The sequence below is a fragment of the Pongo abelii genome, chromosome 3 (genome assembly GCF_028885655.2).
Source record: "Pongo abelii isolate AG06213 chromosome 3, NHGRI_mPonAbe1-v2.0_pri, whole genome shotgun sequence".
In the NCBI taxonomy this organism is placed as follows: domain Eukaryota; kingdom Metazoa; phylum Chordata; class Mammalia; order Primates; family Hominidae; genus Pongo; species Pongo abelii.
Window position 1 is genome coordinate 101,054,032 of NC_071988.2, and position 11,528 is coordinate 101,065,559.

An 11,528-nucleotide genomic window follows, 5' to 3' on the forward strand; every position below is an offset into this window, starting at 1 on the left:
ATGGTGATGACCAGGGACTCTGGGTGGGGGAAGTGGGTTGGAAAGATGTTGGCCCAAAGATACAAAATTTTAGTTAGAAGGAATAAATTCGAGAGACCTCTTGTACAACTTGGTGGCTATAGTTACTAACAATATAGTGTATTCTTGAAAATTGCCAAAATATAGATTTTAAGTGTACTGTTTATAAAATAATAACTATGTGAGGTAAGACATATGTACACTAGCTCAACTGAGCCATTTCACAATGGATTCATATTTCAAAACATGTTGTACTTGATAAATATATATAATTTTTATCCATTAATTTAAAAATTAGTTAATTTAAAAAAAAAATAAATATCCTGAGACAATTGTGCATAAAGTTTCTGGTTGTTCATATACCTGCTGAGGTCTATTCAGGCAAGCCCTGACCAAATTGTCCTCAGATAACAGGTAAAAAACTTGATACTCAAAGAATTTAAGCAGATAGTCCAAAGACACAAAGATATTTATGTAAAAACTGTACTAAAACACAGATCTCTCACTCAATTACTCTTTTTATTTCTCACTGTCTCTTCTTTGGCTAGGACTTAATTAACATTATTCATCTGAAAAGAAAGAAAAAGTACCAAGTGATTAAATGTCCAAAATATAGTATGAAAAAAAAACAATTAGAAAAGACTTGAAGCAGGTGTACAAAAAACTAGTAGAGAGTCTATTGGACAAGTATTTTTCTAAAAAAGAATAGCTCAGAAAGGTATCAATCAAAAGATCAAATCAGCAAACAAAAGTTAATTTCAAAATAAGTTCTCAAGTTTTTTACTTAAAAGATTGAATATCATAATGGAATTCTATCACCATACTTTTTAAATTCCTCTTTTCTTACATACTACAGCTGCTAACTCTCCTTGGCTTCACTGTTCCTGGGAAACTAGGTGAATGGGTCCCTTGTTGATTGCAGACTCATACCTCTTGTCCTTTTTCTGTTATTTTCCTCCTAATTCTGTATCAGAAAAGCATACTACAGCAGGAAATAGTTTGTAAGCCAGGAGAAAATGAGAAACAGAGCATGTAACATCAGTACGGCCTTTGGCAAGGACAGATTATGGAAATCATCAAGAGTTTTCATCCACTGACAAATTTCTAATCTGTAAATGAAAGGAAGAAACAAGCATTCTTTTTGGAGCAGGAAAAAGGAAAAATAGGAATGATAAATAAGCTTGGAGAGAGGATTTGAAGAAAACTTGACTTTGTCTATCTAGTATTGTCCCTATATAGTATCCCTATGACAGCAAATAAACCACCTGTGTCAGGAGCTGCTTCCAAAGGCTGCAAGGAAATATTACTGGAAATAGACAACAAAATTATTTTTTAAGAAATTTACCTACATTATCTTTTTTCTTTTTTTAAAACGGCTTTATTGAGATATAATTAATATGCTATACATACATCCATTTTAAGTGGACGATGCAATAGTTTCTAGTATATTTAAAGATATGTGAAACCATCACCACAGTGAATTTTAGAATGTTTTTACCTACAAAAGAAATCTATTTTTTTTTTTTTTTTTTTTTTTTGAGATGGAGTCTCGCTCTGTCTCTCAGGCTAGAGTGCAGTGGCGCGATCTCTGCTCACTGCAAGCTCTGCCTCCCAGGTTCACGCCATTCTCCTGCCTCAGCCTCCCAAGTAGCTGGGACGACAGCAGGCGCCTGCCACCATGCCTGGCTAATATTTTATATTTTTAATAGAGATGGGATTTCATTGTGTTAGCCAGGATGGTGGTCTCAATCTCCTGACCTCATGATCCTCCCACCTAAGCCTCCCAAAGTGCTGGGATTATAGGCATGAGCCACTGGGCCGGCCAAAAGAAATCTTGTAACTCTTAGGTGTTTTTCCAGGCCTCCCAGCCCTAAGCAGCTACTAATCTACTTTCTGCCTCTATAGATTTACCTATTCTTGACATTTCATATAAACGGAATCATATAATACATGCTCTTTAGTGACTGGCGTCTTTTACTTAGCGTGTTTTAAGGTTCATCCATGTTATGGCATATATCACTACATTATTATTTTTTATGGCTGAATAATATTCCATTATATGACTATCCCACACTTTGTTAGTTGATAGACATCGTTTAAACCTTATGGCTACTATAAATAAATATTGCTGCTATAAATATTTGGTACAAGTTTTTGTCATTGTTGTGTTTTTTTGACATATGTTTTTATTTGTCTTGGATATATACTTAGTAGTAGAATAACTATATAGTGGGTTAAACATAGAGTTACCATATGTTATATAGTATATAACATAGATTTACCATATGATATATGTACACCATATGTTTGCTGATTTGATCTTTTGATTGATACCTTTCTGAGCTATTCCTTTTTAAGAAAAATACATATATCATATGGTAACTCTGTATTTAACCCACTTCAGGATCTGTCAGAGTATTTTCCAAGGTGGTTGCCCTATTTTTATTCCCACCAGCAGTGTATGAGGACATCAATTTATCCATATCCTTCTCAATACTTGTTATTATCTGAATTTTAAAACTTTTAGCCATCTTGTTGGGTGTCAAGTAGTGTCTCACTCTGATTTTGGCCTGCATTTTCTTTATGACTAATGATGCCAAGTATCCTTCCATGTGCCTACTAACCATTTTTATATCTTCTTTGGCAAAATGTCTATTCAGATTCTTTGCCTATTTATTAATCAGATTGCCTTTTATTATTGAATTCTAAAACTTCATCATATTTTTTTAATTTGTTTTTTATTTCGGTAGGTTTCTGGGGAACAGGTGGTGTTTGATTACATGAATAAGTTCTTTAGTGGTGATTTCTGAGATTTTGGTGCACCCATCACCCAAGCAGTGTACACTGTAACCAATGTGTTGTCTTTTATCTCTTGGCCCCCTCTCACCCTTTCTCCTGAGTCCCCAAAGTGCATTGTATCATTCTTATGCCTTTTTGTCCTCATAGCTTAGTTCCCAATTATGAGTGAGGACATACAAGGTTTTGTTGGCCATTCCTGAGTTACTTCACTTACAGTAATGGTCTCCAACTCCATCGAAGTTGCTGCAAATGCCGTTATTTTATTCCTTTTAATGGCTGAGTAGTATTCCATGGTATATTTATAACACTTTTTTTTTTTTATCTGCTCGTTGCTTGATGGGTGTTTGGGCTGGTTCCATGTATTCGAAATTGCAAATTGTGCTGATATAAACATGCATGTATAAGTATCTTTTTCATATAATGATTTTTTTTTTCCTCTGGGTGTAGTAGGATTGATGGCTCAAATGGTAGATATACTTTTAGTTCTTTCAGGAATCTCCACAATGTTTTTCACAGTAGTTGTACTAGTTTACATTCCTACCAACAGTGTAAAAGTGTTCCCTTTTCACCACATCCATGCCAACATCTATTATTTTTTGATTCTTTGATTATGGCCATTCTTGCAGGAATGAGGTGGTATTATTGCATTATTGTTTTGATTTGCATTTCCCTGATAATTAGTGATGTTGAGCACTTTTTTCATATGCTTGTTGGCCATTTGTGTATCTTCTTTTGAGAATTGTCTATTCATGTTCTTCACCCACTTTTTGATGGGATTGCTTGTTTTTTTCTTGCTGATTTGTTTGAGTTCTTTGTAGATTCTGGATATTAGTCCTTTGTTGAATACATGGATTATGAAGATTTTCTCCCACTCTGTGGGTTGTCTGTTGACTCTGCTGATTATTTCTTTTGCTGTGCAGAAGCTTTTTAGTTTAATTAGGTCTCATCTACTTATCTTTGTTTTTTGTTGCATTTGCTTTTGGGTTTTTGGTCATGAACTCTTTGCCTAAGCCAATGTCTAGAAGGATATTTCCCAATGTTATCTTTTAGAATTTTTATGGTTTCAGGTCTTAGATTTAAGTCTTTAATCCATCTTGAGTTGATTTTTCTATAAGGTAAAAGAGGAGGATCCAGCTTCATTTTTCTACATGTGGCTTGCCAATAATTCCAGCACCATTTTTTGAATAGGGTGTCCTAACCCCACTTTATGTTTTTGTTTGCTTTGTCAAAGATCAGTTGGCTATAAGTATTTGACTTTATTTCTGGACTTTCATTCTGTTCCATTGGTCTATCTTCATATAATCTTGATACAAATGCCCAGTTAGATATATGATTTGCAAATTGTTTTTTCTTCTTCTGTAGATTATTTTTTCACTTTCATGATGGTGTCCTTTGGAACACAAACGTTTTTAATTTTGATGAAGTCCAGTTTATCTCTTTTATTGTTATTTGCATACCTAGAACTCAGTACCAAATTCAAGGCCATGAAGATTTATCCCTATGTTTTTTTTAAGAGTTTTATATTTTTAGTTCTTACATTGAAGTCTTTGGTACATTTTGAGTTAATTAGTATATATGGTGTGAGGTAAGGGTCCAACTTTGTTCTTTTTCATGTGGCTATCTAGTTGTCCCAGCACTATTTCTTGAAGAAACTATTCTTTCCTCCATTGTATGGTCTTGGCATCCTGGTTGAAAACCAGAGTATAGGCACATGAATGTATTTCTAGACTCTCAATTATATTGTGTTAATCTTTATGCCTACCTTTATGCTAGTAGCACAATATGTTGATTACTGTTGCTTTATAGCAAGTTTTGAAATGGAGAAGTGGTGAATCCTATTTTGTTCTTTTTCAGCATTGTTTTACTATTCTGGGTTCTTTGTAATTCCACATGAATTTTAGAATCAGCTTGACAATTTCTACAAAGAAGTCAAATGAGATTGTGATATGGATTGCTTTGAATCTGTAGATAAATTTCGGGAGTTATATTAGTTCACTATGACTGCCATAACAAAGTACTGCAGACTGGGTGGTTTAAATAATATAAATTATTTCCCCACATTTCTGAAGGCCAGGTGTTCAAGATCAAGATGTGCTTAGATTCTGAGTATATTATGGATTCTGCAGCCTATCCTACTGACTTGTGGATGGCTATGTTCTCCCTGTCTTCATGTGGTCTTCCTTCTGTGAGCATTCATGTCTTAATGTCTTCTTTTTATAAGGACACTAGTCATATTGCATTAGGGCCCACCCATATGACTTTTTACTTAATTACTTCTTTAAAGGCCCTATAACTAAACACAGTAACATTCTAGTGTACTGGGATCTAGGACTTCAACATACAAATTTGGTGGGAAGGTGCGCCAGAAACACATTTCAGCTCATAACCAGGAGTATTGCCATTTTAATGATATAAGGTCTTCTAGTTTATGAACATGAAATACTATTCCATTGATTTAGATATTTAATTTAATTTGATATTGTTTTATAGTTTTCAGAGCATATGTTTTGTTATTTAATTTAATTAATAAATGTAATATCATATATTACATATATCATATAATATAATAAATAAAAAACATTTATTAATGTTATTTTATTTAATTATTAAGTATTTTATTCTCTTTTATGTTATCACAAATAAAATTCCTTAATTTTATTTTTTGATTGTTCATCACAAGCATATCAAAATATAATATATTTTTGTATGTTAATTTTCTACCCTACTACTACGATGAAGTCATTTATTAGTTCTAAAAGAGTTTTTATCTTTTTTTGATGGATTTTTTAGCATCTTTTTATACAAGATAATTTTATCTCTGAATAGAGATTACGTTTTTCTTTTCAACCTAGATGGCTTTTATTTATTTTTTTTCTTTTCTATGGCCCTAGCTATAACCTCTAGTACAATGTTAACTAGAAGTTGTGAGAGTAGATGTCTTGTTTTGTCCCTTATCTGAAGGGGAAAGCATCCATTCTTTCACCATTACATGTAATATCAACTGTGGGTTTTTGTATGTGCCCTATATCATGTTGAAGAAGTTTCTTTCTATTCCTAGTTTGTTCAGTGTTATTATTATAAAAGATGTTGAATTTTGTCAGATGCTTTTATGTAGTCTATTAAGATTAATATTTGCCTCATTTTTTATTTTTATTCAGTTGATGTGGTGTATATTACATTAATTGATATGGGGATATTAAACCAACTTACATTCTTGAGATAAATCATACTTAGTTATGGTGTATAATTTATTTTATCTGTTGCTGGATTTAGGCTATCAGTAGTTTGTTGAGAATTTTTGTGTCTATATTCATAAAAGAAACTGTTCTGTAATTTATTTTGCTTTTTACGTCTCTTTCTGGTTTTGGTGTCAGTATCATGCCGGCATAACAAAATGAACTGAAAAGTGTTCCCTGCTACTCTATTTTTTGAAAGAGTATGTGAAGATTTGGTATAAATTCTTTAAATATTTTGTAGAATCCGGTGGTAAAGCAATTTGAGACTAGGCTTTTCTTTGTGGGTAATTTTTAGATTGCTAATTCATTTGCTTCACTTAAGGGTCTATTGAGATTGTCTATTTCTTCTTGAGTCAGTCTTCATATTTTGTGTCTTTCTAAGAATTTGTCCATTTTTATCTAAGTTGTCTAATTTATTAGCATGCAATATTTTATAGTATTTCTTTATAATCCTTTTTATTTCTGTAGAGTTGATTGTAGTGTTCCCCTCTCAAATCTGATTATAGTGATTTCAATCTTCTCTTACTCTCTTTTTTCTTGAGCAATCTTGATAAAGTTTGTCAACATTATTGATATTTTCAAATAACTGGCTTTTGGTTTTACACATTTTTCCTATTGTATTTCTATTTTCTATTTTATTAATTTCCACTTTAATTATTATTATTTTCTTCCTTCTTCTGGCATTAGGCTTAATTTCCTCTTTTTTACCAGTGTCTTAAGTTGAAAGGTTAGGTTATTGGTTTGGAATTTTTTTTGTATTTTACCACAGACAATTACAGCTATAAATTCCTTCTCAACACTGCTCTACTGTCTCTCCTGAGTTTTCATGGGCTGTTTCTTCATTTTCACTTATCTCAAATATGTTCTATTTCCCTATGTTTTCTTCTTTGACATATTCGCTAATAAGACACATGTTGTTTAGAGTTCCCATAAGTATGAGTTTGCCCATTTTGTTTCATTCCACTGTGGTCGAAGAACATATATTGTTTTATCACTATCTTTTAAGATTTATTAAGTTTTGTTTTATGGTCTAGCATATGATCTACACCGGATAATGGTCTACATGTATTTGTAGAGAATATATATTCTGCTGTTGAGTGAAGTATTCTATATGTGTCTATTTTTTTAAATTAATTAATTAATTTATTTATTATTATTATACTTTAGGTTTTAGGGTACATGTGCACAATGTGCAGGTTAGTTACATATGTATACATGTACCATGCTGGTGCGCTGCACCCACTAACTCGTCATCTAGCATTAGGTATATCTCCTAATGTTATCCCTCCCCCCTCCCCCCACCCCACAACAGTCCCCAGAGTGTAATGTTCCCCTTCCTGTGTCCATGTGTTCTCATTGTTCACTTCCCACCTATGAGTGAGAATATGTGGTGTTTGGTTTTTTGTTCTTGCAATAGTTTACTGAGAATGATGATTTCCAGTTTCATCCATGTCCCTACAAAGGGCATGAACTCATCATTTTTTATGGCTGCATAGTATTCCGTGGTGTATATGTGCCACATTTTCCTAATCCAGTCTATCATTGTTGGACATTTGGGTTGGTTCCAAGTCTTTGCTATTGTGAATAATGCCGCAATAAACATACGTGTGCATGTGTCTTTATAGCATCATGATTTATAGTCCTTTGGGTATATACCCGTAATGGGATGGCTGGGTCAAATGGAATTTCTAGTTCTAGATCCCTGAGGAATTCACTCAGTTTATATTTTCATTTTACTTTTATATTTTCTGGTTGATCCTCTGCCTATTCTATCCGAAACTGGGATATTGAGATCTTTATCTAATATTATCCAATCATTTATTTTTCCTTCATTTATTTTTTAAATATAATTTTATTTTTAGTAGAGACAAGGTCTCACTATGTTGTCCAGGCTTTTCTCGAACTCCTGAGCTCAAAGGATCCTCCAGCCTTGGCCTCCCAAAGGGCTAGGATTACAGGCATGAGCCACCACACCTGGCCTTCCTTCATTTCTATCAGTTTTTGCTTTATGTATTTTGGTGCTTTGTTAGGTGGATATGAATTTATAATTATTATAGTCTTCTGATTTATTGACACTTTTCTTATAAAATTTCGCTCTTTATCTCTAGCAATTTTTTTTGTTTTAAAATCAATTGTGTCTGATATTACTATAGCCACTGTAGCTTTCTTGGGGTTGTTCTTTGCATGATATCTTTTTCCATCCTTTTACTTTCAATATATTTGTATCTTTGAATCTAAAGTGTATCTCCTGCAGAGAACATGAAGTTGGATCTTACTCTTTAAAACCCAGTCTGACAATCTATGTGTTTTGATAGGATTATTTAATCCATTTACATTTAATGTTACTATTGCTACAGTTGGGTTTACATCTGTCATTTTAATTTTTGTTTTCTGCTTTGTACTGTTTTTGCTCCTCTATTTCACCTTTACTATGTTCTTTGCATTAAATGAATATTTTCTTATGTAGCATACTATTTTTAAATGATTTTTTACTACATATATTGAGTTATTTCCCTAGTGCTTGTTCCATATATATCTTAATTTATTTGGATTAGCTTCAGATTTACACTAACTTAATTTCAATATGATATAGAAATGTTATTCTTGTAGCACCATGGTCTTTCCTCTTTTATAATACTGTTGTTATACGTATTTCACTCTATAAATGTCTCAAGCTCAACATTTCATGATTATAATTATTACTCAATATAATTTAAGCATTTTAGAGAAGCCATTAAAGGAGAGAAGAACAAGTATATATTTATAGCTTTTGTTATACTAGCCTTTTTATTTATCATTTCTGGATCTATTTGTTTTTGTAGATTTGAGTTACCATATGGCGTCACTTTCATAGCCTAATTGAGCTGTGTTTCCACCCACTTTTTTTGTGCTGTTCTTGGCAAATGTATTACATTTCTATATTCATTGTATACATTTTATTTTGTTTCATCCAGTTGCCTTTTAAATCAGTTAAGAGAAGAAATATGTGTTTATACTCTTGTGATCACACAATTACATTTTCAGGTACTCTTTGTTTATCTGTGTGGATTCAAAAAATGAGGTCAGACTTCTCACTGAGCTTCTTTCTGTCTGTTGGTGGCAGCTTATGGATTCATATGAGCAGAGAATCACAGAACTAGCATTACTTTTGCCTTCTGTCTTTACAGGAGTATATTTGGCTATCTTGTGAAATATTATGGTAAAAAAAAAATTAGAAATCGAAGAAAAGAAAAATGAGGTCACTTGCTTTTAGCTTAAAAAATTTTCTTAAGTATTTCTTGTAAGGTAGGTCTACTAACAACATATCAGTTCACTTTTTGTTTATCTTTTAATGTCATTTTCCTATTTCAATTTTGATAGTTTTGCTGTACATAGGATTCTTGGTTGAAAGGTTTTTTTTTTCCTTTGAGAGCTTTGATTGTGTTATCCATCCTGTCTTTACCTCCCTTCCCATCTGTGGCCTCCATTGTTTCTGATGAGAATTTACCTTTAATCTTCTTGAAGTTTCCTTGTAAATAATGAGTCATTTTTCTCTTGGTGTTTTCAAGATTTTTGTCCTTGCCTTTGGCTTTCAGCATTTTCACTATGACTTGTCTGTGAAACTCTTTGCATTTATCCTACCTGAAATTTGTTGAGCTTCCTAGATGCATAAATTAATGTTTTCCAATACATTTGGTAATATTTTAGCTATTGTTTCCTCAAATACTCTTTTTGTTCTTTTCTTTCTGTTTTTCAGATTGCATAATTTTTATCAATTTTTGATATTGCTAATTCTTTCTTCTGCTTGTTCAAATATACTGTTGAGCCTCTCTAGTGAATTTTTTATTTCAGCAATTAAGTTTTCAAATCCCAAATTACCATTTGCTTCTTTTTAAAAAAAAATTCTGTCTCTATATTCTCTATTTCTTGCAACATTATCATCACACCTTCCTTTACTTATTTTATCATAGTTTTCTTTGAAGATATTTATAATCGCTATTTAGAAATCTTTGTCAAATCTGATATCTGGTCATTTACACAGGTAGTTTATAGTTTGTGAGGTGTTTTTCCAGCATATGAATCATATGTTCTTTTTTCTTTGTAGGTCTTGTAACTTTTGTTGCAAAGAACATTATAGATAATACAGCAATTCTGCGTATTTGTTCTTCCCCTCCAGGGCTTGAAATTGTTATTGATTTTTATTTGTTTAGTGACTGACTGAATTATTTTAGTGAAGTATATTACCTACCACACCCCTTCCTGCTTCAGGAAACTTCTAATGCTGTTTTTTGGACTTGAAGAGTCTATGATCACAGTGGAATCACAGTAGTTTTGATAGATATCTCCTTGACTCTTTCCCTGGCCACACCCAGCTGTTAAGCCCAATAATTGCCAGATTATTGTTCTTTTGTTTTCAGCAATGTGCTGGAGTATGAATTTCTCAGCAGACTGATCCAGTCAAATGCAGACTTCTTTGAAGGAATAGCTTCAGAGGTAGTGTTTGAAATTTGGTCTGGCCTACGAAGGGTTCCTCCATGCTGTCTCTTTCTGTGGCTCTGTCAGACAAACTAGCCAGTCAATATTTTAGCTTATATCCCCAAAGAATCTACCACTTTTCTCCCAATTGCCTGTCACTACAATCCCCACTTTTTTGAGATCGTATTTAGGCTTAAAATTTTCCACACTGTGTTGCAAATGAAGTCAGTCCTCTTGGGAAGAGATTCAGATTGTTTTTATAGCCTGATTCTCCCACCCTGGGCAAAATCTATGAGCCATAGTTCTGGACCTGGGCATAGGAATAATGTGCATTTCCCTCTCTGAGCAGCAGTTCCACTGCTTTGGAAGCTGAATACTGAATAGAAGGGCACAGGCAGTAGCTTTGGGTCTTATCAGCTTGCCTCTCTTAGCCTGGAATCTCTACCTTACAAGCCAAGGGAAAGACAGGCTCCAATATTCTAGTGGAGTTATGCCCAAGGAATTAGAGTCTCTGTTCCACACATGGGGGGCTTGAGGTTGTGGGGGTGGAAAGGAAGGAGCTCTAATCTCTCAATTATACTTACACAGAATTTAACCTCAGAACAAGTAGCTAGAAGCAGCATGAGAAATGCTAATGTCCTGCCCTTCCTAGGAGAATAGCACTCTGACCTGGAGCTGGGATTAGAGGCAACCCTGTGTTCTTAGCTGTACAAATTTGGAGTGGAGTTTGCATCTTGCTGATGTGGGAGGGCAAAGCGGGGAGTGCGTCTTGGTTCAAATACCACAAGCTCTTGCTGCTTTTGCCAAGATTTTGTAGATTTTTTAAAATTAATATTTCTTTACTTTCTGTATATTTTTCATTGAGCCATTGAGCCCAAGAGGCGGAGGTTGCAGTGAGCTGAGGTAGCACCACTGCACTCCAGCCTGGGCAAAAGAGTGGGACTCTCAAAAAATATAGATAGATAGATAAATAGATAGATAGATAGATAGATAGACACTAGTCTTTGAATTACTTTGACA

At 33.5% G+C, this 11,528-nt stretch overlaps 1 non-coding gene across 1 annotated transcript; it reads left to right on the forward strand.

Annotated features, from left to right (window-relative positions):
* The first annotated feature begins 9,118 nt into the window (after nt 1-9,118).
* Nucleotides 9,119-9,250, forward strand: LOC112133260 (small nucleolar RNA SNORA75). Its single transcript, XR_002914932.1, has one exon. It is a non-coding gene; the product is annotated as a small nucleolar RNA SNORA75 (small nucleolar RNA).
* The last annotated feature ends 2,278 nt before the right edge of the window (nt 9,251-11,528 follow it).